General features: G+C 40.7%; 1 long non-coding RNA gene across 1 annotated transcript; it reads right to left on the bottom strand.

Moving 5' to 3' along the window:
• Nucleotides 1-12235: 12235 nt before the first annotated feature.
• On the bottom strand, nt 12236-21544 carry LOC125930698 (uncharacterized). Its single transcript, XR_007460217.1, has 5 exons — nt 21137-21544; nt 19455-19581; nt 17325-17361; nt 13859-13950; nt 12236-12717 (listed from the first exon to the last, which is right to left on the bottom strand). It is a non-coding gene; the product is annotated as an uncharacterized LOC125930698 (long non-coding RNA).
• Between the last annotated feature and the right edge of the window lie 6277 nt (nt 21545-27821).

The following is a 27821-nucleotide window of genomic DNA, read 5'->3' as shown; positions in this document are numbered from 1 at the left end:
AGTATGTTAATTTTAAAAGGGGAGTTATACCATAGACCACATGCTTTTAGGTCTCAGATCTGCCACCTAAACGTCTAGACAAAATTCTTAATCCATGCTAGCTTTAGTGTCCTTGTCTGTAAAATGGGGATGACATTAGTGTCCTTTTCATGAAGTTTTACCAGGGCAAAAGAGATAACACACATTAATGCATGTGCACTGCTTTTATTTATTTATTTTTGAGAGATACAGAGACAGCGTGAGTTGGGGAGGGGCAGAGAAAAGGAAAGAGAGAGGAACCCAGGCAGGCTCCTCGTTGCCAGCGCAGAGCCTGATGCGGGGCTCGAACTCAGGAAACCATGAGGTCATGGCCTGAGCCAAAACCAAGAGTCAGACCCTTAACCGATGGAGCCACCCAGGTGGCCCTATGCCCTGCTTTTAAATACGAAAGGTAAAGGTTTACATCATCATTGCAATCATTACTACTATTCTTCTCCTGAGTTTATTGGTGATGCTACAGGATGGAGAACTTTTTCTGAATGACACTTGTGTTGCTATTAACTTGGCACTAGGTGGATAATGAACTGGATGTGAAAATCTCCATGCAGTGATTTTATGGTCTCCTTGTACCAAACTGCAGAAAATCCATGCATAAATCACACCTCTTCTCTCTGGCATCCAATCTGTTGACTCTACTTCTACTGTAAACAGTGAGTCAGTGCTGTATCTGGCAGGATGGGAGTTTAAAAACAACAACAAAGTCTGATTCTTTTGGTTTGATCCTAGCCTAGGGCCTATTACTAAGTAAGTGTTCAGGACTGATTAGTTGAATGAATGAATGAATGAATGAATGATGCACATTTTCAGTGTCTATTTTGGTTCTTTTACCTAGGGAAAAGTACTAGGGCATGCTTTGTTGTTTTTCTAATGTTTGTTTTATCTGCCTAGCCCTAGACAAAATCAGCCAGCTCCCGTAATATATATTCTCCTTGTTTTATAACTCATCTCATTACTTGTTTTTATTTGAATAGAAGCTGAACAGTAAAAACTTGGGAGTATTTAATTTTAAAAAGCAACTCAACAAGCCCCCTTTTAGAAGAGTACAATATTGATCAAAGAAGACACAATCCATAGTGAATGAATTGAAAAGTGTAATGAATTTAAAAGTTCTTTCAAGGGGCCAGGATAGAAAAGCCCAAATACTTGGGAATTAGGGGTGACTTTGGAAACCAGTGCCATCTTGTCCATTTGCATTTCATTATTCTTCTTTCTGTCTGCTGGGCCCACTGCATTCACTATCAAAATGCATTTATTGCTTAATGGGAGTTAGACACTAAACTGAACGGTTAATCCCTTACAACCATATTTTGAGGTATCTATTCTTATGTTTGTTTTGTCCATGAATAAAAAATGAGTCTCAGAGAGGTTGAGCACCTTGTCCAAGTTTACACAGCAGGTAAGCTGCAGAGCCAAGCTGGCTCTGAATCCCAACTCAACTGGCTCTGAATCCCAAACTCTTAAGTTTGCTGTTGAGCAAGGACTGATTGGGGCCAGCCAAAATTTTTTTTTCCCATAGACATTCAGACAGACTCTTCAAGTAGGATAAAGGACTTCTGTGATCTTTAACTTGACATTGTCTTTGCCTTCCCCTGGCCTGATCAGCACATGTTCCCTTGATTATCCATTCTCCGAAGGTGATTGGCCAATGAGAGAACTAAGACCAGGATCTAGGACTTGGCGCTGAGATCTCCTTTGATGAAAATTAGGAGTTGGTAAAATTTTGCAACTATTTTGGGCACCGAGACGACAAATACAAAATGAATGTGGTATTCAATAAAAATGTAATGAGATCAGAAGTCCAGTTGCAGTGGTACGAAGAGTAAAGAGAGGTAAAAATGGAAAGTGTGAACTTTTGATTCATCTGACAGTGAACAGGGAGGGGAAATAATGTATTTGAACTGTAAATGGAAAGAGGAGAGATTGAAAATAATAGCAAATAAAGGCTGGGGGTGAGACACCCTCTCCCCCCCCCCCCCGCCCGGTTTCAGGTATAGCCTACTCCCCATCTCTTCACCAAATCAGCTCTAATCATGGTCACCTCTACCTTCCTAAATCCAATCAATATTCCTTAGTCTTTAGTTTAGTTGACTTCTGAGCAGCACTTGCATGACGGCCTACTGTTGCCTCCCTTCCTTGGCTTCAGGGCACAATTCTTCCTGAGTTTTGTCCTATTACTCCTTGTCTCTCTCATGTGTTGGCTCACCTTCTACCCAGAAGTTAAATGTTGGAAGCCCTACACCCTCTACTCTTTTTATTCTAGTTTCCCTCCCTGGTGATCTCATCCACCCCCATAGTTTCATATCACACATATTCTCACATGACTCACAGTTTTTATCTCCAGTCTTGATCTCACCACTTAACTCCAGACCCGTACATTAACTGTCTACTTGCCATCTTTTGAATGCCTCAAAGGGACCTCACACTCAGCAAGTCCAAGACTGAGCGCATAATCTTCTCCCCCCGGCCAGGTCCTCATCCAGGGTGTCTCTCGGTGAACAGCAACACTGTCTAGTTGCTCAAGTAGAAGCCAGGAAACTATTCTCTTTCTTAACCCTCATATTCATCACTATGTCCTTCTGATTTCATCCTCCTCAATCTCTCTTGAATCTCTCTGCTTCTGTCTCACACTCTAGTCCAAGCCACAACTCTTTTTTTAGACAACTGCAACATACCTTCTGATTGGTCTACCTCCATCCACGCTGTCCTCCCTGCAGTATTTTCTTCACCCTGATGCTAGAGTGATTTGTTTTCCTTCAGATGTAAATTGGGTCACATGACCTCCATGCTTCGAATCCTTCAATAATTTTCCATTCTCCTTAGGACATAATCAGAAACCCATGCCCTGGTCTACCAGAAGCTGTATAATCTAAGGCAGTGGTTCTCAAAATATGGTCTAAGAATGCATCGACATCACCCAGGTGTGTGTTTTCAAATTCAAAGTCTACTGTATCAGAAACTCTGGGGATGGGGTCCAGCACACTGTGTGTTAGCAGGTCCTCCAGATGATTATGATGTGTCTACTCAAGTTTTAAAAACCACTGCTCTAGAGCCTACTTTCCTTTCTGGCCAAATCTGGCCTCTTGCTCTTACTATTCCAGTCTCTTACACCTTTTTTTTTTTCCATTCCCTCATATAGCAACATGTTTCTTTCTACCACAGGACCTTTACACAGCTCTTTTCTCTTCCTTAGAAGCTTCATCCTCTCCTCCTTCCCTGGTTCATGTCTATTTTTCCTTGAGATCTTAGCTTAAGAAAGCTGATGATGACTAATTCCTCCTAATACCATAAAATGCTTCTGCATAACACTTAAAATAGTTGTATTTATTTTCTCATTTTTCTGGTTATAGATTAACATCTGTCTCCCCCACTAGACTATAAACTCCAAAAGAATTGGGACGGTATCTGGTTTTGCTTGTTGCTGTTTGTAGTGTCTGGTAAGAGGATAGAGCCTGTGCTCAGATGAATTTTCCCTTACAGTTTGTGTAAATTATTTGAGAGCACAGACAGACCGGAGTTCTCATGGTCAGCTTCCAGTGCCTTCTTCCTCTCAAATGGGATACCTACCTCACAGGTTTAGGGGGCCAATGGAGTGAAGTACTACATGGATAAAACCTGGGACACGGCGAAGCACACAAGTCCTTGATAAATGTTAGCTCCGAGCATTGTTATAATTACAACTACACCGTTAATTACCATTATTCCAGTTTCCAAAATCTCCCTTAATCTTAAGGTTGAGTGTGATGAAAACCAAATAGAGTGGTTCTTAGCAAGAATGCACATTTTAAAATTATAAGATAAAAATCAGGTATCTGTGCAAGATCTCAATTTTTTTTCCTCAAAAATTATTTAGCTGCCAATATATTTGCTCCAGGAACTTCTTGTTAGCCTGTTCACTGGTTTCTAAGGCCATTCACTGATTCGGAAATAATTAGGGAGCACTCGTATGTGCCCGTATGTACTAGGTTCAGGGGCTGTGTTAGTGCTCACGATGGGCACGGTCCTCATAGAGTTGACAGTCCAGTGGGAAAACTGTTCACCACAGTGACAATAAATGCTATGAAGAAGTACAAGGTCCCACATTATGTGTTTGAACCTAGGAGGCCACCCATAAGCTGGGAGAGGTTTTCTCCTCTAAGCTCACCTTTGACTCAGGTTGAAGCTGCCTGTGCACAAAGCAGATCAAGCAATGAGAGTACACAGTGGCATATGCAGCAAAACCAATTAGTCAAGTTGATGTTTTCCTCCCGCTCCGAGTCAAACTGGTCTCTGTATGTGCTAATTCTGTGTCGTTCTTATAAACAGGGTTTCCATGAAAACCGGCTCTGAGAGGAACAAAAGGGAAAGGCTGGCCAGGAAGCCTGCATTGTTAACGTGTTTCCCAGGTGCTTGATATGTACACGTAGTGGCTGAGAACTATTCCTCGTTAGGCTCTCTGCCTGATTTTTCTTTGGCTGGCTCTGATTTCTTTACCACCCTGAACACCTGGGGCCAAGACTCCTTTTCATAGCAGTGTGAAAGCAATCCTTTCTCTTTCTCTTTTCTCAGTTTGGTCCAGGTCTTAATCTTTGAACAGCATCAAATATTCATCGCCTTTGACAAAGCTGGGGTTGGAGGATCCAGGATTTTTCAAAAGCAGGTCTTGCCTTACCATTGGTGATCCAGTGAGCCTTTCAGCAAGACTGACTCTAAATCATCCAGGCTCAATTAGTTTATTTCAAAGAAATATCCAGGTGTTGTTTGACCTTCAAACATATGGACTGCTGGAGTAAATGAAAGGCCTGCCTGTTCCCATAATGCCGAGGGAACTGGATGGGGTAATTCTTTTTCATATTCCCTGAGTTTTGTAGAGGGATTATTAGGTTTGGGTTAAGTGAGTTATTTACTTTAGCAACCGCTCAGCGGTGGGCTGCATTTGCCTTGCTGAGGGAACAGCCAGGTGTGAGCTGTCACTAAGCACCAGTAAAATAGTGAGAGGTAGGGAGAGGGATTGGGCCACGGACGTAGTGCGTGAGCTCTGAGATTTGGGGGAAACAGCCCGGGGCACAACCAGAGGCAATAAGGTGGGTGTCTAGCTGAGCTTTGTGTCCAGGTCTTAGCAAGTTTCCGTAGCAGGACAGAATGGGTACTGCGGGTCTTGCCTTTTTGCCTTTTTGCCTTTTCCCGGCACAGGGGGTGATTGCCATCCCCAGACTCCTGACTTAATACCCTAAGGTTTTCTTTAGGAGGGTATTCTATCTGGAATTGTCAGAACTTGGTGCAAAGGCCTGTTTTTGCAGCCTTAACAGTTTCTAAGAACTGGGGCAGTGTTGCAAATAATTGTCCCGTAGCCAGGAGCATGGTTTTTGGAATTAGACCCTGTTTCAAATCACGGTTCATCCTGTTTGTTAGTTGGATGACCTCAGACAAGTTACTTCTCTGAGCCCCAGTTTTCTAGAGATGGAGCTGTTAATTCTTTTTTGAGCCATTCACAAAGTATGTTTAAAAAGTATTTCAGTACACATCCAACCAAAAAAGGATTTAATGGTCAAATATACTTGGAAAACCCTTTAGACTTTCTTCTTCTCTCTGGGATTTGATCATGCATATTGTCAGATTAAAGGCTCTGAGAAGCTCCGAAGGTAACAAACCTGTTTAACTTAGTTTCATCCAAAATGTCAAAATGTATTTGAGTTCATGAACTTTTTTCTTTTGTAGAAAATGGGAGCGGTGTTTCATGAAATACAAATGACCTCATAGGATTGTTGTAAGATTTAAGAATTTAAAATGAATGCTTCCCGTGATGTCCGGCCCAGAGTAAGTACTCAATAGTAGTATTACAGTCGTATGATTATTAATGAGGGATTTTGGTTTCCAAAACAGAAAACTCTAAATATGATATACCTGATTTTTTTTTTTTTATCACAGGTACTTTATCAGTGTTTGCCGGCTGGAAATGTACAGATTTCAGCTGTCAGTTATGGGTAGAGGTTGAAGTTTATTGAGTGCCTACCACATGTCTGGGCATCCATTAGGTTCTTTAACCAAATTATCACTACATTTAATGGTCACACCTGCTCAACAAAGTAGGTATTATTCTTCCATTTGTAAATACCAAAGTTGAGGCTCAAGGATGACACGTGACCTGCCCAAGTTGTGTAGACACCCAGTCGTGAAATGGGAAATTTGGCTTGGATTTGTTTTCCTCAAAGCCCTTTATTATTCTCAGTGGGTATTCTACAAATCAGGGATCTGGAGGAAATTTACAGTAGTCTACCTGAAATCAAACACTTGACCAACATGAGGTGATGCAGGACTCAATACTTTGGGAAAGTCCCATTCCAGCCCTACCAAAAATCTTGCCTGTATGGGATTCACCTTGTTCTGCCACTTTGAAGCCTTGCATTTAATCCCTGTGCCCAAAGCACTTCCCCTGTATCTTCTTTCTCGGCTAGCTCTCATTCACTTGTCAGTCCTTTTCCTTGTCTGGCTCCCCATCCTGCTGAGCAGGAGGCCAGCATTGTATCCCGAGCACATAACACCTTGTGTTCCGTAGATATTTATAGATAAGTGAATGATGTCGTTTCAAGACTGGTTATTTCTGCCCTAGAGTCGTAAAGAAAAGGAAAATAAGGTTATTATTTAATAAGCACCATCTCTGTGATATATAAGAGTCTCAGAACATGGTTTCATGGAGTTTTTGGCAATAACATTGAAAATTTCTGTGTAGAACGATGTCGGCCACTAAACTATAAGGAAAGCTTTGGGCCACAGTGGAGATTGTTGAAAATGGCAGCCTAATTTTGCCTGAGTCTTGAGGTGTCTACAGAACGGTGCACAGCTCTGCAGGTTTAGAAACTCTATTTTTCACAGAACTGTATCTTGACGAGAGGGTGGTGTTTGTGACGCCGCTCAAAGAAACCAATTCACGTGAATGCTCCTCAGTTATAATGGTTACTCTCTGTGGTGACTTCTTTTACCACACTGTGTCCTAAGCACATCTCACGTGTCACCTCTCGTTTTCCTGCTATTTCTTTAAAGTACTGGTTAGTATTTGCATTACAAACGAGAGGGCATGGCATAAGCCCTGAGAAGTTTTGCCACTTGCCAAAGACCTGTAGCTAGTGAGTGGCAGAGCAAGAAGTTGAATTCAGGTCTGTCTCTGAAGCTCATTTTGCCTCACGGGGCTACCTGGTCATCCAAGATGGGAGCTCTCTCCCTCTTCTTTTTATGGGAGTTGCATTGCCAACATAATTGGTACTGGACATGAATGAGTAAGTTCTCTCTGAAAACTATCCTTGTGAGAAGGATACACACTGACCTTAAACTAAAATTCAAGGCAAATGTTCCTTTAAAGCTTTGTCCACTCGGCTTAATCATGCTACCGGCTCATCTTCCTCAATGCCAAGAACATTTTGATGGTGATAACAAGGAGCAGTTGTTAATACCTGAACATCTATTTCGGTGCTTAATTCTGAATCCATGCTTAGCCTTTGAAATCAAATTCTCCTTATGTTCCATTTCTTTGTTTGAGAGTACCTCATGTTAGGCTTGTTTTAGTTCGACATTAATTACAGTTTTGCACGCAGAGAGTAACCCTGGTTTGGAGAGCCTGACTAACTTTCTCAGTGGTTGAGGGATTATTTCCTGCAAAGATTTCCATGGATGACTTCTTTGATGCATTTTATTTTGATCTTACCTATTTCAGGGCATATCTGGAAGGCAAGGAAGAGCTGGGAAAATTGATTTTCTTGAGCCCATCCTCAAAGACTGGCATATTTTCAGTTATGTAATCGGGTAGTATATTGATGAGATAATTGTGTTGGTTCAAATGACCAAGTACTGGGGAAGCAACACTAAAGCAAAGGGCGTATATGTTCAGTATATGCTGGAAAATTATCTCCAGGTGATGGGAAACTAGAAGAGGTAACGAAAGCCTGCGACCATTTGTGATACTAACTCCTCACTTGCAAATGCCACAGCCTCTTAATGTTGGAAACGAGTGATGCTGCCACCTGGTTGTGACCATTACAGGCCCCCTGGCACAGGGCAGGGCACACAGCATAGAATCAACAAGGAGTGATAGATAGTCTCTCCATTTCAATTCCAATGAGATGATCTTTTTTTTTGAGATGATCTTTGTTTAAAAAAAATATTTTACTTTTATTTGGGGGGTGGGGGTAGAGAGAGAGAGAGCCTGTGAGCATGGCAAAGGGGCAGAGAGAGAGAGAGAGAGAGAGAGAATCTTAAGCAGGCTCCATGCTCATCCAGCCGAGAGCCGGATATGGGGCTTGATCCTACAACCCTGGGATCATGACCTGAGCCAAAATCAAGATTTGGATGCTCAACCTACTGAGCCACGCAGGTACCCCAAGGTGATCTATTCTAATTTGGCTTCTATTTCCCAAAGGTATAATTGGATACTTGGGGCTCTTTATGATTAACTGTATAGGGGCCAGTTCCTGAAAGAGTAGTCATCTCCAGGCCTCTTTTCTATTTCTTTTTTTAATTTTTTTGTAACGTTTTATTTATTTTTGAGAGAGAGACAGAGACAGAGTGCAAGCTGGGGAGGGGCAGAGAGAGAGAGAGAGGGAGACACAGAATCCAAAGCAGGCTCCAGGCTCTGAGCTGTCAGCACAGAGCCCGACGCGGGGCTCAAACCCACAAACCGTGAGATCATGACCTGAGCCTAAGTTGGACGCTTAACTGACTGAGCCACCCAGGCGCCCTCTATTTCCATTTAAATGAAGGGACGCTCCTTTCTGTCAGAGTTTCTCAAATGTTGGATCTGAAAACCAGTGTATGAGATTCACTTGGGGCACTTTTATTTTTAAATGTTCCCACTTTACACCTACCTTACCTACATTTCAGAGGGTGAGGTTTGGGTTTCCACGATTTTAACAGGCTTCTCAAATGGGTCTTCTTAGCAGATTTCTAGCTTCAAAACGACTATCTGCAAGAGGTCAGGATTCAGAGGAGGAAGGAGCTGGGAAAAGCCTGGTAGATCATATAGTCCGTTAATTCCCTTCATTTGACAGATGAGGAAATCGAGGCATGGAAAAGCACCAGAGTTGTTAACAGCTCAGAGAGGACCTCAGTGTAGGTTTTTTCAGATTTTTTCCCAAAGACTAGGACAAAAATCCTTTTGTTTGACATTCCCTTTTTCTTTTTAAAAAAGTGTTTGTTTATTTATTTTGAGAGAGAGAGAGTGAGAGGTCAGGAGAGGGGTGGGGGGGGAGAGAGAGAGAGAGAATATCCCAAGCAGGTTCACAGCTGCCAGCACAGAACCTGATGCAGGCCTCGAACCCACGAACCATGGGATCATGACCTGAGCCAAAAGCAAGAGTTGGCGCTCAACTGACTGAGCCACCCAGACGCTCCTGACATTCCCTCTTTCTGCCGGGAAATGGATTTGCTCCGTAAGGCTATATTTTATAAAGAAGAAATGGTGACTTGGTAAAGTCCTCATGGCAGCACCACCCTCCTTTAGAGTCTCAAACAGTTACATTTCAACTAACCTGTTGAGAATTTCTCTGTGATTCCCCGTTGTCCTGAGAGTAGGGCTCATGTGGCTCATGGGTGAAGTGAGCCGTATTCTTCCTTCTGCTATTGTCTCTGCGCTGTTTTTCCTAGCAAAGCTCTCTTCCTTTTTTGACGTGTGAGGGGTCAGGTTATCTAGCTCTCCCCGCCTCAACTGGAAACATTTCTCTGAGTTCCCAGTTGTGGGTGACAGACCCTCCCAGGTGCCTACTTGGCATCCTGTACCCTTTTCAAATGGATAGGTAGTAGCATATCACAGTTGTGTTGGTGCTTTTCTCCTTAACCGTGTTTTTAAACTCCCAAGGACAGTAATTATGTTTTGTGTGGTAGGAGCACACATACATGGTATGTGTACAATAGAGGCACTCAGTAAACTACACACTAAATAAGTAACAGGATGATCATCAGGTCCCCGGAGCAGAACGTTCAAGCAGATAATGATCTGCCTGGAATAATGATAATGTTAGTAAGTGACAGAAGATGAGATGGGTTAGGGAAAGTGGGATCGATCATGGAAGGCTTGGGTTGCAAGTGGATGGTCGTGATTTGCTGATGGGGGTGCGTGAAGAAGATTCCTGTGGCAGCGGTGAGGAGCAGGGGTGGGTGTGAGAGGAGGCTAGGAACCACGTGAAGATTGTGATGTGACTCGGTCAGTCCAGACTCCAGGCAGTGAGGGTCAGGAGCAGGATGGTGGGTGAGTGAATGAGGAGAAAGGAACGAATCCCAGAAATGCTGCCATGAAAGAATCAAGAGTGCTTCATAGGAGAGAGCCTAAGATTGTTCCCAGGTGTATCTGTCTTCTTTCATTAAGAAGAATTTGGTTCATTAATAACTCAACAAACATTGATGGAGGTATGAGGCACTGCGTTACGACAGTAACTAAAACAGGCACGCTCCTTGCTGTTCTGTAAGTGCAGGAGACAGATAACAGATAAGTAAACAGACCCAGGAAGGGGTGCCTGCCTAACAGAACAGGCAGGTAACGAACCTCATGAATTAAGCTGAATAATTTATGTAAAGCCCTTGCCACAGTACTTGGTATACAGTAAAAGCTCAATAAGTGTTTTCATGTCCCTCTACTGAGTGTCTGTTTCCTACCAAGTTCTATGTCCTGGGCTTGGCATGTATTAACTTGTCCTTATAACCACTTTGGCAGAAGGTGTGATTGTCCTTTTTAGTTTCAGATAAGGAATCAGAAGCTAAAAGAAATTAATCAACTTCCCCGAATTCCCAGAGTTAGTGAGCAGAAATGCCTAGGTATGCCCAACCCTCGGAACCCAATTCTGTTCTCTTTCCATTATCCCAATGTAGTTTTTGCTAAGCAGTAGTGTTATGGTGGTCTGCTTTATGGTGAATCTGGCAGGATCTAGACTTGCCTATCCATTCAGGGAGCTGAAACAGCAAAGGTCAAGCAAATGGCAGCAGTTACATGTGTCTCAGTTACCATCATCCAGGTATGCCCCATCGGATGGTCATTCCCCACCTTCCAATGAACATCTTTGATTTGGAAGGAGATTTGCATAATGTGACATTTTAGCAACTCTTTTAAGAATGTGTTCATTTATTTCTGTATTTTTAGAAATCTTAGACTATAGAGAAAGCACCTACAGTATTGCTCAATTCAGATTCTGGATATAGACAGTGGTAGGATAAAAAGTATAACCCTTGCAGGGGTGCCTAGGTGGGTCAGTCAGTTAAGCATCTGACGTTAGCTCAGGTCATGATTTCATAGTTCATGAGTTTGAGCTCAGTGTCAGGCTCTCTGCTGTCAGCACAGAACCCACTTAGATCCCCTGTCCCCATCTCTCTCTGCCCCTCCCCTGCTTGTGCTCGCTCTCTCTCTCTCTCTCTCTCTCTCTCTCTCTGAAAAATAAACATTTTTTTAAGTATAACATTTTCAGATCTAGTTGAAGTCTTTTTTTGAAATTTTTTTTGAGAGATAGAGAGTGAGCAGGAGAGAGGAAGAGAGAGGGGGAGACAGAATCCCAATCCCGAATCCGACAGTGCAGAGCCTGATGTGGAGCTCAAACCCATGAACGGTGAGATCATGACCTCAGTCGAAATCAAGAGTCTGACCCCTAACCAACCGAACCACCAGGTACCCCTGGTTGAAGTCTTTTTCTTTTTTCTTTTCTTTTCTTTTTTTATTTTGCCACTCACTAGAATGAAATTGAACAGCTCACTCAATGCCCTCTATGCTATGTTCTCATTACTTATGAATGATGAAGAAATAGGAGGGCAATAATAGCACCTACCTTATCGAGTGTATTTGGCATCGAATTAATAAAAGTAAGTAAAGTGTGTTCTTAACTAGTGGCACCTTTGCTCCCTCAGGAGTCATTTCACAGTGTCTGGAGATATTTTTGTCTGTCACAACTGGGGGAGTGCCGCTGGAATCTAGTGAAAAGTGACTAAGGATGCTCTAAAACATCCTACAACGCCTGGATCGTCTCCTTGGCAAAGAATTATTCAGCCCAAAGTGTGAATACTTGCCCAGGTTAAGAAACTTTGGTCCATATCCCAGTACCTGCTGTGTAGCAATGCAAAAACAAAAACAAAAACAAAAAAAACCCTCCTAAAATGATCCAGGAATGTGGAAGCTCTGACATATAGCACACTCAGACGAAAATACATCTGAGGAATTGATTAAATATTTCACTTTTCATCTAACTATGTTGAAGTCCTGAAACAGACATTTATTTCCATCTGTCGATTAGGGGTGTGGGGTATGGAGGTTCTTTGTCCATTGTTGAGGAGTTTCAGAGGCTGAATTTGCATTTGATGGCAAGCTCTGTTTTTTTCATTTCAAGAGTGGCCGACTCTACGACACGGCTTTTGGAAAGGGAGGTTTATTTGTTTTTAAGTATTCTTTTTGTAACTTAAAAGCATCTTGAATTATTAAACCAGTTATTTTCCGGGCCTCTAAATGTTTTCAGCATGTTGCCTTAAGTTTTCCCTGAGTCAGCACATAGTATTGCATGTTGGAAGACCTCAGTCAGAACCATTTCCTTAAGACGTCGGTAATTTTCTTCGGGGTTGTGATGTTTTCTTCAGGGTTGTGCTCATTCTGACAAAAGAGGGTGTTTCTCTCCCAGACCCCCACATTCATAGCTGTGGTGGGGACTCTGCTCGGAGCAAAGGTGTGTGCGCCACAATTTCAGACTAGAGAAAAGGATAAAAAAGAGAATCACAGGTGATAATTTAATACTTTGCCCTGATGTTAGACTCTTGCTTACTTCTAGCCAGGAGTCAAACCATGAGGTAAATCCTCCAACCCACATTTTATGAAAGACAATAAGAGAGAACTTGGTTGGAGTTACAACTAAAAAATTCTTTTTTTGTGCTTCGAAGCCAAATGCTTTTACAAGAGGCAGAAAAAGAAAAAGAAAAGAAAGAAAAAACACCCGAGTCAAACTGATGAAAACCAGTCAAAATATGACCTTGTTGTGGCTGATACAGCTACCCTGGCTGGTCCCAAAACACAGAAGGCTTCTTCAGGCATGGCTCTCAACACTGATTGAACCAGATTTCTGCGTCAACTGCTTGAAATTTGCACCACACATTTCCTGAGTATATTATTGAAAATTATCAGACCTGTTTTGTTCATTACCGGGAGCCTGAAAAATGACTGGCAAACGTGGCTGCAAGCCTTTCTCTAGCAAGTGGAGGCGGACTTTGAAACAAATGTCTTCACAGCCTGTGAATACATCATGTAGAGCCTTGGGCCTTGGGGCAGGTTCCCTTCCTAATAACTCCAAGGCAATCTCCACTGGCCCCTGAAGAGGGTGGACAGCCTCCCACCTAAGTCTGTTCACTTAATAAGCACTCACAACCTATGGTTCGTTGTCAAGGAGCAAATGTGTTCATTCTTAGTATTTATTTGAGACAATATTTATTGATACAGAAACCATAGCAAAAAATGTTTTTCCTCTTTATGTCAAGAAATCTGAATTACCGCATCAGGAAATCAGGAGATTATACCCTGTGAGGACTGGAAGGGACATAGCTCATGACCCAACTCAGTTTTACAGAGAGGCTCCTAAGATCCCCAGGTGAATTAGGCCTGAATGGGGAATGCCAGAACCCCAGCCAGAGGTCTCTGTGCTATAATACATATGGCAGTTGAGGTCTTACTTTTGCTAGCTCTTCTCTTTGTTGTTTTCGGGTAAGACTAGACTCCTCAGCTCTTATTTCTCCTGATATTGCTAACAGTTCATTTATAACCCTTACCCCCTTACCCCCCCCCCATCTGACTTTGAAGAACCTGAATTCATTTAGGCCTTGATTAGTGGTAATTATTTACCTGTCAGACCCCAGCTGGACTGCATCACCAAAGCTGAGTCACATAGCCTTGCTTCCAGTGACTGCTTCCAAACAATTAAATCAGAGAAGCACCTGTGTAAATATGTAATATTTGGCGATAAGAAAATGATTAGGCAACAGACACTGAGCTGAACTGCTGAAAAAAAATAGTGAATATTTTCCCCTGGGGGCTTTTCACATATGCCTTTAAGCGTTTCCAATCTCAAGAAGAAGGTCAGGTTATTTTCCCACCCCTCCTACCCCTTGTTTGTGTGGAAAATATAGCTCATCTGATACCACAAGATTTGATTTGTTTGCAAACATTAAAATTTCAAGGAAACCTTCTCCTGTGTAAGCTGAAAGAGAAGAAGTTGAAATAGGGTGACAGACTAACCACTGATTTTCTTTTCCAAAGCCAAACTCTCTATCTCAATAGACAAGCTGACAATTGAAACTCATCTTGGACAGTGATCTCTGTTGTTATTTGAATTTAGGGCTTCAGTGATGAGATTCAAAGTGCAGGAGAGTGGAAAGAGTGAGAGTTTTTGAAAACAGACCAGGAGATGAATCCCAACATTACCACCCGGGAGAGCTGTGTGACTTGTAGCATGTTTGGAGCCTCAGTTTCCAAATCGGTTAGAAATGACGTAATTCTTAACCCAACATGCCGGGCCGTGTGTAAAATGCCATTCTCGGTGCCTGCTGAGCAAACATTCACTGTGCTCCATTCCATAACAGTAGACTGGAAAATCTATTCAGTATTCCATAGTTAAAACTGTTGGTGATTTTTTAAAATTGTTTTCTGATGAAGATCACTTTTTAGCAATAGAATGTACCACCAGGAAGTGATTCTAAAATTTCTCTCTTATATTTCAGAAGCTAACCTGCCCTCGTTTTGGTATTTGTACCTTCTTTAACACAAATTCATATGGACTGACTATAAGAGAATCTTTTTTACAATTGGGCATAAAAAGATACTGACCCTGGCTGACCCTCATTGATTGTTTGCTGTTTCATTCGACTTGGCTGGTATTTTTAGCTAAAGGACATCTACAGGTGGGTTTTCATGGGCCCACTCCTGTTGTGTTCCTTGTACAGTTACGGACGCCTTTTTGTGCAGAGCTCAAACCTGTTTCATCTCTTCCCAAGCTCTGCGATCTTGAGCACGTTAAATATTCTTAGCGCTTCAATATCTTCACTTGTCAAGTGGAGAGGATGATAATTAACGCGTAATGTTATTCGGAGAATTCAGTGAGTAACCGTAGAGAACTTAGAACAGTGACTTGAACAGAGGGAAAAAAACCCTGTAGTTGTAGTTGTTACATTACTGACACTAATGTAAGCAGTTTACAATAGAGCTGGTCTCACAGAGCTAGTGTGCAGAACAGAGCGTTCAGACCCTCAATCAAATCTTTCCAAGTCGAAAATGTTACTGTTAAAAAATGTTATCCTCTTTCATAAAAGTTCTTAATTTCATTTAGTTTGAATGCAACGTTTTATTTGTGGTTTCCGAATTAGACGACGAAAAGTAAGAATGCCTTCTATGGAATGTTACTAATTATTCATAGAAGCAGGTCCAGTTGTCCTTGGACCTTGAGTCTAAATTGAGATAGTCACTAGTTTTTAAAATCCATAGGATACCATTCACTGTCTGACCTCAAGTTGATAGGGGATAATAGCAAAAAGTTGTCACAAGTCTGAGTTTATTTACTATCTATTTTAAAGTGAACATTTTGAAACGAGGATATGGAATGTTTGAGGATATAGATGTATCTGATTCTGCTACACTAAGATGGGAAGTTACTCGAAGCTACCTGATCGCTTTGTCTGTTTGATGTCTTCTATTTTTGATGAGCCCTTTGCTTGTTGGTAGAGCTGTCTTACTACTGTAAAAAGTGACTCTCCTGAACTCCCCACGATTCCTGAAGCCAAAAGATGTACTTAAGTTGTGACAGCACAGCTAATGTAGATTTGTAAAAGGCTATGAAAGGAGTTATAAGTGCAAAACTTAAAGATAAGAAGGATCATTTTACTTGGGGCACATCCTTTCCCTTCCTAATCCGTTAAGCAAATTGATTAGTGTTAAATGAAAAGATGTGGTGGGGTGATTTGCTTTAGAATAGAAAAAGCACTTGGAATTATTAAGCTGCCTACACATCTGTAAAATAAATTTACTCTGAAATTCCCATTAGATCTCACTGAATTCACTGAGCAATATGGCCTCCCTGTTTTGTTTAATAGCTCTTCATTCCCAAGGGTGTTAACTCATTGTGTTAGACCAGAGCTTTAATGTTCTTCTTCCCCGAGGCCTTATCACTTATCTACAACGTTGATTAACTCTGTACATCCATATACCGTGGTCCAATTGAATAAGCTGTATGACAAGTATCTCCACAGTAATACCATAAAATCTAAGCAGAGAAATAGATGGTACACTGATAAATAGAAATGCATGCGCTAAATTCTAAAAATATGTTTTCCCCTTCTGCAGTTTCAAAGCCACAGTTTAAATACCCCAAGCCCTTTCCATAAATGCATCAATGTATTACTCTCTACATTTGCTTTCTTTTTTCTTTTTTTAGTGAACATTCATCCAGTTTTTCTAGGAAGTTGAAGAAATCATTATTCTAATACTACATTTTTGGTCACTTATTTATCATTAACCTTAAATTTTTTCATCTGGTTTAAATATTCTGCTAGTACCTCTTACAGCTGACTTTCTGGTCAATTTCCACTTAAATTTCTGCAGGTGCAGACTCTCAGGCAGCTATTTATTGATTGTCTGTCTCCTTGCTAAAGGTTACTAACTTCATCAACAGTAGTGCTATAAATTACACCTGTTAAGATTCTCTCATTGTTGCTAGCTGACAATGTACTTTTGTTTTTTGGCTGTTCAGTGTTGTTGACCTGCATTGTGTCCAATCACTCTACAAAGACTGGTGGACTGAATTATTCCTGGGTACCATTACCCAGTTGACACTTTGAGCTCTTGAATCACCAGCTGAAACCAAAAATCTCATGTTTTTGGCAACAACACCCACAGTTTGTATTATCTTTAGTCCAAAGAGGCTTTCAGAGCATGAAAAGAGTATTGAGTTTCCAAGCTTTTTCCTCCTGCCTCCTTTCACCAATGCATGGCATTCAGGAACGTAGACTTGGGATAACATCCTTAGTTTGTTGTGTTTAGAAGAAGAAGAAATAAAGTCAACTTGCTAAAGATCTGCCTAAAGAACAATTAACTTAAGCATTGCGGCATTAATACGAGCTAGATTATAGATCTGTGGGTCTCAGTTGGTTTACCACCAACCTTACATGGGTACGTCACCTAATTGGGAACAGTCTGTGAAGTTTTCTTTTTGTACAACTGAAAGCATTTGCAGACATGACAACAGCTATCACTTATTATGTTGGTCATGCACCATGATTGTTGGTCATGCACCATGATGGGGGAAGGGGCTGAAACTTACCAAGTGTAGGAAAGGGGAGACATCAGAGAATACAAATCTGAAATAAAAGAAATAGAAAAAAGATAAATGATACAAAAAATGTATAGGCAGAAACCTAAAATAACTTTGCCCTGTGAGTGTGTAAATAAACATATTCTCAAGTTTATTGAAGTATAATTTACATACTACAAAATGAATGTGCCTGTTTAAAATGTATAGCTCAGTGAGTTTTGATATATGCATAAACACATGTAACCATCACCTAAGTCAAGAAAGAGAAAATTTCCAACTCACTAAACTATTCTCTTCTGCTCCTGCCCAGACAACTTCCCAACCCAACCTTAGTTGCCGTTACATTACTATCAGTATAGACTAATCTATCTATACAAATGGAATCATGTGCTATATATTCTTTTGTGTGTGGCTGCTTTCCCTCAGCAAAATATTTTTGAGGCTCATTCATATTGTATGTATCAACAAACACTCACATAAATAGACTAGCAGACTGTGCACACATACTTTTTATTTTTTAGGTTCATACATAGGAGATGAACTGATGGGTTATATGGTAAGTTTATATTTAACTTTACAAGAAACTACCAAACTGTGTTCTAAGATACTTACACCATTTACGCTCCCACCATGAATGGGTGACATTTCCAGATCTGTATTCTTGGCAAATATTAGTAATGTTCCTCTTTTTTTCATTTTAACCATTTTAGTGGGTATAGAGTGGTTTAAAATTGCATTTCTTTGGTGACTGTGATTTGAAATATCTTTCAGTGCTTATTGGCCACTTATATATTTTTTTCATTTGTGAGGTGTATGTTCAATGCTTTCGCCCATTTTTAAAATTCGGTTGTGTTTTTATTATTGAGTTATGACAGTTTTTTAATATATATATTCTGGGTAAAGATAAGTATTACAACTATTTTCTTTGAATTTTTGACTTGACATCTTTTTTTGTGGTTGTTTTATCAGGAGCAAAATTTTTAATTTTTATGAAATCTAATTTATCAGTTTTTCCAATGGTTAGTACTTTTTGTGTCCTAAGAAATCTTTGCCTAACTAAAGTCACAACTTTGTACAGTTTTAGATTTTACATTCAGTTCTGGGATCTGTTTCTAGTTTATTTTTGTATGTGATAGGAACTTGGGTTCAAAGTTGATATTTTCCAACACAGACATCTGATTGTTACAGCACCAGTTTTTGAAAAGATTATCCTTTCTTCTCTTTGTTCAAGTTCACTGACCTTTACCTCTGCAGAATCAAACTGCTATTACACCTAGTGAATTTTTTCACTTTAAATATTCTTCTGTTTTAGAAGTTTCACTGGTTCTTTTTTTTAACAGTTTTCATTTCTGTTACTGTATTCGTGTTTTTTTAATCCAACTATTTATGATAGCTATTTTAAAGTCTTCGTATGCTAATTACATATTCTCTGTCACTTGTGGGTCTATTTCTGTAGCCTAATTTTTCTTCTGCTTGTGGGGGAAGAAAAAGGTTTTTTTCTAATCCTTTGCAGGTGTGGTAATTTTAGATTAGATGCGGTGCTTTCTTAATGTTGTACTGTTGAATGTTCAGGTTTTATGATGTTCCTTTAAATAGTGTTGCTCTGTGATCTGGCAGTCATTTAAAGTATGGATCACTTTAATCTTTATGAGACTTGTTTTTAAGATGTGTTAGGGAAGGTATGGAGTAGTCTTTATTCCAGGGATAATTTTGTATCATTACTGAGGCATGGCCATTCTAGGGTCTCTACTAACTGCTTAATGGTTTCAGTGATGTTTCTTCTCTCTGGCTGGCCTGAGCTTGAAGATGTTTCAGCCCAATGGGAGATAAGGTAGCCATTAAGTTAAGTATTGTTCTTTCCCCAGTTCTGTACTTTGTGGAGTATTGCTCTGTATGGCTTGATAATCACCCAAAGGCTCAAAGGCGGCCTTGTGCATATTTTTTGAATTTCTTTCCTAAATATCTCTTTCCTTTCTAGTACTTTGTCCCACAAATTCCAGTCACTTCAGCTTACTCAGTCTTTGAACTCTGTCTGTTCCAGTTAGTGAGGGCCCATGTTCTACCTGGGCTTCCTTTCCCTGACTAGCAATCTGAAAAGTATCTCCTGGTTAAAAAAAAAAAATTCTATTACATCCTTACCTCATCTGTTTTCTTTTTCTTAGGGATCATAGTCTTGTGCTGTCTGTAGTCCATGGTCTGGAAACAGTGGTAATACATAGATGTTTTCAGTTTTCTAATTGTTTATGGTAGGTGGTTTCTTCAGTAGCTGTTAATCCATCATGGCCAGAAGAACAGGTATATTTAAAAAATTTTTTAATGTTTTTATTTATTTTTGAGAGACCAAGAGACACAAAGCATGAATGGGGGAGGGACAGAGAGAGAGGGAGACACAGAATCCAAAGCAGGCTCCAGGCTCTGACCTGTCAGCACAGAGCCTGACAAGGGGCTCAAACTCACGAACAGGGAGAGATCATGACCTGAGCTGAAGTGGGATGCTTAACTGACTGAGCTGCCCAGTAGCTACTGTATATTTAATATAAAGGTATTAAAAATACCTACTATATTTTTAAAGAGTACAATGAAGATAGTTACTTTACTACAAATAGGGCTGTAGTGTTCAAGGTTACCTCAGATGGGATTCATTCCTCTAGAGATCACTAGTCAAAATCAGGTTTTGAGATCTATGCTGTAAGTATCGATGGAGGTGCTTTTCTCAAACAGGAGTTGCTTGTATTCTACTTTTTGTGAGTTTTGCTGTAAGACAGTTGCATTGTAATTTACTTAAAATATTTTAATTAAGTTGACTAGCCTGTAACTTTATTTGAAAAGTAAACTCTACAGCATTATCATAAATGGAGTTGAAAAACGAATTGTATTTTTCTTACACATATCGAAAAAAAAAAGGTTTCATTTTAAAGAGTAATTATCTTTGGACTCCTGAAGACATCTTATACCCCACCAGGGGTATTTTTCTACACCTAGCCGTGCTAGAATAGATCATACAGACATTGGATGAAGAAATAACATAGGTAATAGAGATAAAAAATGTAAAGTCCATTTTTTCATTTGTAGTTTCTGATACAACCATAAAATTTTAAAACTAGGATGGTCTTAGAGAATATCTAAACCTACTCCCTATTTCACAGATGTACTGGTTTCTTTTCAAGGCCTCACAGCTGGCTAATTAACTCAATAGATAATCATCAAGGGCTGAGCATGATCTAGGAGCTTGGAATACAGCAGTGAACAAAACAGGACTTCTTGGAGCTTATGTTCTAGTGAGGAATGGAACCCCTTTCTTTGGCTCTGTGTCCAACTGTGTATTGTTTACTGGTCTATTTACAACAAAAGAGACTACCTGAACCTTGTAATACCTGTCCCCATCCTGTCTCTCGGCACCTTTAGAAATAAGGTTTTGCTTTATGAAAAATCAACCCAGTTCCATAATCATCTTATTCTAATTCACCTGAGATGTGCCAGTTCACATGATGACAGTTTATTCTTCCTAATGGGGCTACTTCTCATGCTTTTTACTTTAGCCATAAAAGGGAAAACAAATCTCTCCTTTTTACAAGGAGCGCCCATTACCCATTGCAATTATGTAATGTGGAATTTTGTGGGATATGGTCAACCTCTGGTTGCAACACACATTAGAGCTTTTAGACAGGGTCTTCTGGTTTCTTATCTCATCTTGTGTCATGATCTTGTTCTTGTCCTATTCTAGTCTCTCTTGATATATCACTCTCTCAAGGTGTTTGTGCTGTTTATCTGTATCAGTTCCCATGTCCCAGCTCTGTCTCCTTTCAGACCTGGAAACTTACCAAATCAAGTCTCTTCTGGTCTGAGGAACAGAAGTCTCTACTCTGACATTCCAGTCTTGAAAGCAGACTCTGTTCCTGACAACTTCAATGTTTTTTACAGGCACAGCCACCCCCAGAGAGGCAGAAAGGGTAGGATGGAAGAAATCATCAGAAATGAGTTTGGGCACACAGTTGACTCTCTTTTGTCTTTAAATCTGTGGAATTAGTGAAAGCTTCTATGAACTCATGGAGTTTTCAGCCTTTGGAATTCCCAGACGTCTTCAGGTTGTCTTTGAAGAATGCTTATTTTACAACGTGTGTTTTTCCTTGGAAAAAGAGAAAAGCAGAGTGAGCCTTGTTAAAGGGATAGCTGAGACTTGAAGATAACTCCCTTTTATATGAAGGCTTTGTGCAATGCACTTCACATGCTTTTTCACTTTTGACTTCACAGCAATCTGATGAGAAATGAACTATATGAACTCATTTTAAAATGAAGACGTAGGCATAGAATCTTGAGGAGACCATTTAGCTTACTTAACGTCAGTCAATCTATAGTTAGGTCAAGATTCAGTTGTGTTTGATACCAATGAAACCCTTCAATAGCTTGTTAACATCAGTGTCAAGGTAAAATCATGAATACAAAAATATGTATAAAACATTAAGCATAGGATTTGTCCTTGTATATTCATTTGATAGCTGAACTGACACAGAGTCTGTGGGATTTGTCTCAAAAATCACTAAATGAAATAAGTGGTGGTCTGAATCAGAACCGTATTCTTTTGAATTTTATTCTAAGGTTTTTCCAACACAGCATTGTAATTCCAAGAGAAAACCATTCATCTTGGCAGTGACTTGGTTAAAACCCAGTGTATGAACAGTCACAACACAGAGATTTTCAAGATAGAGTTATAACACTGGCATTATGAAAATATTCAATTATTTTGAATTCAACAGCTATTTATTCAAAATATTTATTGAAGGGCGCTTGGCTGGCTCACTTGGTTAAGCTTCCGACTCTTGATTTTGGCTCAGGTCATGATTTCACGGTTGGCGAGTTGGGAGTCCTGAGACAGGCCCTGTGCTGACAGTGCAGACCCTGGTTGGGATTCTCTCACTCTCCTTCTCTCTCTGTCCCTTCCCTGATCTCTCTCTCTCTCTCTCTCACTCACCATGTGTGTGTGTGTGTGTTTGTTTATTTATTGAGAGAGAGCAGGGGAGGGGCAGAGAGAGGGAGAGAGAGAGAACCCCAAGCAGGCTCCGCACTATCATCATTGTGCCTGACACGGAGCTCGACTCATGGATTCATGCCTTGAGCCAAAATCAAGAGTGGGACATTTAACCGATCAAGCCACCCAGGTGACCTTCATGTCCTTTTACTGATTATATTATGCCTTTCTGCTACTGGGCATCCCTAATAAGCTATTCTATTACCAGATTAAAACAAAATTGTCTTGTTCTGTCTAGATTAACTATCTTTTCCTGAAAGACTGGTAGATAAGTAACAGGTGAGAATACAGTGGGCTCTGTCTCTTTCCTCAAAATGCCTTGTTAGGATACATGCTGTTTGAAAGAGAAAAAAAAATAATAGTTCAGTCAGAACCACACAGTCATTGAAAACAATCTTGTTTCAATTGCCGTCACTGCAAATGCAATTATGGCCAATTCTCATGAGTCTCTGCTAATGGGAAGAGGGTGTAACATGGATGGTTGACAGGCTCAGATAATCCAAATAACTGATTTTCAGCATTTCCCCCACTAAACATATTCACCAGAGTTGCTAGCAAGTAATGGAAATTGCTGATTCTAGTTTCCTTCCTCTCCTCCCCACACCCAGGCCCCCCAACCCCAGTCACCCTTTGATGGAGATACAGTGAGCAATGAAATGGCCATAAACCTGTGGGAGGAAGAAGAGAGAAGGAAAGTCCATCAATCCTTGAATAAATTAGAGCTATTTTAATCCAACGCTTTAGAAATGGAAAGTCCTACTCCTATAGAATATTGTTTTGCTCACTATATTTGTACAAGAAATACATCTCAAATGCCATTTTATTAAATCCTCATCACAGAACTAATGTGTCAATTCATTTTCTCTGTTTAAAAACATTAACATTACCGATAACTTTTCCTTGACCTTTGCCCTCCGTCTCAGACCTGCCTCCTTTTCTCAAAAGGAACACAACAATCCTGATGCTTGTTTGTCATGATGAACAGTGTCCAGCTTTTTATCTATTCAAATTGCTTTCATGTATGCATGCAGAAATTCAGTCAGAGAAAGTAATCATGTCCTTTTGGTTGGCAGTAATGGTAGACGATTCGATTGTTGAGGAGCGAGATAGACCTGCTGTGCATTGCCCACATGACTCTTCCATGAAGGACTCCTTGCCTCATTATGGAATGTCGTTAGCAGACAGTCTTCAGCTGTCAAGCCCTTCAGGGACTTAAGACTTGCACAGAAGCTCCTCAGCCTCACCCCTTTCAGATTCAGCCAGTGTTCAATAACCGATCCGGTTCCATTTGAAACCACTGTGCACATTCTTACCCCAGTTCAGTGCAAGACCCTAAATGTTGGCCCATCTTGGGACAACTCAGAATGAACTTTTAGGTTCAGAACTCTGTGGAGTGACTGAAGCTGCCATTGGGCCTGCATTGCAGCTCAGCTTTTTCCTCTGACCGATCCTGCTTCCTCAGATACTGATAAAATGAATATTCCTTAATAAGTTTCCTGAACAGTAAACACCGTCTTAGAGTCTGCCTCCAAGGAACCCATTCTGTGACATGTGTCTCACTAGCTTTTTCACTCAGTGGTATGTCTTAGAAGGCTCATTTGCTAGTAAAATAGATCAGCCTTATTCTTTTAATATTCTTACAGTATTTGTGTCGGAAACTGAGTAGTTATTCATCAAAAGCCTGGTTCCCATTCTTCCCGAACCTGTATCTGGACCACGTCATGAATAGATATGGCTTCGGTTACTGCATTCTGGCCACCGAATTGTGGAAAGAAGTGCTCTGTGACCCAGGCTCGATCTATTCAAATGTCAAAGTCTTTACTGCCTTTCCCCATGCCTTGTGTGCTAGCAGAATGCAAAAGATTTAGCAGAAGTTTCCAAGGTCCCAGGGAATGGCAGAGCCACCTATGAAATAAGGTTGGGTAACGGAATCACCACATAGGCTGTCCACGAACCGCACGACAAATTGTGAATCTGTTGAAATATTTAGGGTTATTTCTTCAAGGAATTCGCTTCTCTTATTTAAAAGTGAAAGGACCTTTCAGTTGTTTCCAGTTTCTCTCACTAATGCAAACCACGCCATTCTAAATATTTTGTGCCTGTCTTCTTGGGTGTGTTTCTGTAGTGTTAAACACAGTGAAGTAGACTTATTAGGTCTTGAGATGATGCATAAGCTTTAACATCAATGGATGTTTTCACAGTGCTTTCCTAAATGGTGAAACCAGTTTCTACTTTCATTAGTAGTGCATTGGAATACCTGTCTCTGATGATTTAAACCTGGACTTTCACTTTTGACCCCCAAATATTTTCATTCGTGGTTGAAATTTAGTTGGTTTCACATCTCAAGTTCCAGGACATAAAATTTAAAAAATAGTAGACACTGGGGGCACCTGGGTGCCTCAGTCAGTTAAGCGTCTGACTCTTGATTTCAGTTCAGGTCGTCATCTCGCAGTTCATGAGTTTGAGCCCCACGTTGGGCTCCACACTGATGGTCTGAAGCCTGCTTGGGATTCTCTCTGTCCCTCTTTCTCTGCTCCTCCCCTTCTCGCTCTCTATCACTCTCTCAAAATAAATAAATACTTTTTAAAAAAAATTATAGACGCTTGACACTTACAGTTTAGTCTCCATGAAGGTAGTCCCTAACATTCATGCCATGAAGTTACTCACCCTGTTGCCATAGAAGGAATTTGAACTCTGTATGCCAAGACCAATGTATACCCATGTGTGCAGAGCTCCTGAATGAGCCCTATCAACTGACCAGATTCTACCTCAGACAGCTTTGCTGTTAACTATTCCTCATTCAGTAAAAGGTGAAAGATTTATGCAATCTGAAGGGAAACCAGAGTATTAACTATTCCTCATTCAGAAAGAAAAAAAAATGATGATAAAAAAATATGCTACTGACTTCTATTTGTTGAGTATGTAATATATACTCTCCACAGAGCCTGTGCTCAGCATTTTATCTGCGTTCACTTATTTGAGTCTTGCAGAAGTCCTCTGATGTGGAAGTTTCTCTTGTTTAGCCCTGCTTTTCACCTGAGGAAATTGAGGTCCAGGTAATATATTTCACAGGTGAAAAAGCTAAGGTATAAACCTAAGGCCTTCTGACTCTAGACCCAGAACTAGAATCTCTTTCCTCTTGCACTCTGTTTATATACAACTCTCATCAAAGTCGGAGGGGTGACACATTATTTAATTCCATTTTGCTCACTGATAGAAGTCAAGGGCTGTGGTGGTCTTTGTGTTTGTGGGGTTAACCAAGTCATGAGGACATATGCTTTGTGACTGTAGAGGGTTTATTTTAATGGGTGGTACATCACATAGGAGGGGTGAGCCCTCTATCTCAGCTCTGGAAGAAAAAAAGCATAAAAGCATACAGTTCCATAAGTCATTTAAAGGTTTAACAAAAAAAAAACAAAAACAAAAACAAAAAAAAAACAAAAAAAAAAAAACAAAAAAACAAAAACAGTAAAATCTGTATTCTGGGTAGCTGCTTGCAAAGCAGCTGTAATCGTTTGGCCAAATCACATCTTGCTCACTGTTCCTCCCTGAACTTCCTTTGTCCTCAAACTGAATATAGCGCAGAGGAGGTCTGTGTGGGTCTGGGACATGATGGAATTTGGGCCAGCTGTTTGCAAAGGTTACATTAGAAACTCAAAAAGCCAAAAGGGGTTGCAGTGAAAACTGGCTTCTGAAGTTGGAGTCCCCACATGGTGTCTCATGTCTATACCAAGAAACTACGGGTAGGGCTGGAACTGGCAACACATAAATCTTCCCGAGATGAAAAAAATGTTAGGCCCTATCGATGAGGCACAAGAACATATTTGACTTCCCACATTTCTTCCATTTTTGTGGTTTTTGAGGTTGCAGTAGAATTCAAACCTCTCTGGGTTCAAGTTCATCTAGTCTTGACAAAATATGACTTCCTGTGTCAGCAAAAGAAGGTTTTGATTAAAAAAAAAAAAAGAGGACAATTAGATGAAATAGTTTTTACCAACTGTAAATGAATCAAGGTTAGATTTCCCTTAAAATATACAGGGGTCAAAAATCTGGGAATGAAACATAAGCATTGGGCTCATTTGGTGTTTCCTGAGGCCATGCCACGTTGGAAACCCTGAGTTCCTGTAAATCCCAAACTGGGTAAAGGGACAGGCAGAGCCCAAAGAAAAAAAAGGTTAAATGGGTATGGGCAATCATTTGAACAGAAGGCTTACATTTGGTTTCTTCTCAGGCAAATGTGTTTCTTCAAAGCTGTCATCCATTTGTGTCATGATATATGTTTGTTCATTTAAGCAACTTCTATTATGTTTGCTTCATGTCCACTACAGTTGCAAATTTGTTCTACAGCAGAGAATGGAATAGATGGAATCTCTTACAGTCTTTGGGGGAAGAGATAAGGAAATAAGCACAGCTATTCATAAGCCAGTATTTGCAAACTGAGCCCGGTGCTATGAAGAAAGTGATTGGGGTTCTCTGATAAAGAATGAAAGGAGAGACCTCTGTAGACAAAGTCTGCAGGGGAGATGTGGCCGAAGGAGAACCGTCTGATGGAGACACGTGCAGACTGAGACTGGGCAAAGTTTCTCAGGCTGGGGTGCTGCTCAAATAAAGACTCTGAGACTGGGGAAACTTCGGGCTGATTGGAGGCTGTGGCGAGAGCCTACTGGGACAGTGGGCGGCTGGCTCCAGCAGTGGCCAGTGGGTCTCAGACAATGAGATTGCTCTGGAGAGTTTTAAACAGGGAGGTGACAGGGTCCAATTTACATTGTAGGATTATCGGTCCAGCTGTGATGTTCACACTCCATCTGGGGGAGATAGGTCGGCAAGGGCATATACGGTGGAAGCGAAGAATGTAGATAGTGGGCAATTCTAATAGTTCAAGTGCAGCAGAGCAGAGGAACAAGAGTGAGATATATCTGTTTATCTGTTCTCTTGCCATTGGCTGGACCTCCATCAAAGCTGACATGCATGTGAAATGTTTGTGTAAGTTTGATTGTATTGCATGAATTCCATTAAGCCCTCTCAGGGGAAATAACAATTAGGGAAACCGCAAGGCCATTACTGCAGCTTGAAACTGTCAATTGCCAGAGACTGCAAGTATCCAAAGCACCTATATCCGTGATTATAGTAATGTGCAAAATAATTGAACTTCTGGAATTCTGCAAGCGTCTGCATGTGATGTGTGGTGCATGTGGTTGCCGGGTAGTGAGCTCGGGCAAGGATATTAGAAGGTGCACTTGGCTTTAGTCTCTTTTCCATCTCCTTGACGTGAGGTTGCATAGAGAAGGCAGTGAACTACCAGCAAAAATGAGTTTTGTTTTAATTTGTCTGTGTGTATGCTCATGGAATACCTTAAAAGAAGGGGAGGCATGATCTCTGTTTTCAAATGGCAGTGTGTGGAGACCAGAGCTATGAATTTTAAAGCTCCAGTTGAGATTTTTGACTGGCCTTTGCCTGTTCCACTGCCTGTGGAAAGGCTT

The sequence above is a fragment of the Panthera uncia genome, chromosome A2, assembly GCF_023721935.1.
Source record: "Panthera uncia isolate 11264 chromosome A2, Puncia_PCG_1.0, whole genome shotgun sequence".
In the NCBI taxonomy this organism is placed as follows: Eukaryota; Metazoa; Chordata; class Mammalia; order Carnivora; family Felidae; genus Panthera; species Panthera uncia.
This window is presented reverse-complemented; position numbering and strand designations above follow the sequence as displayed.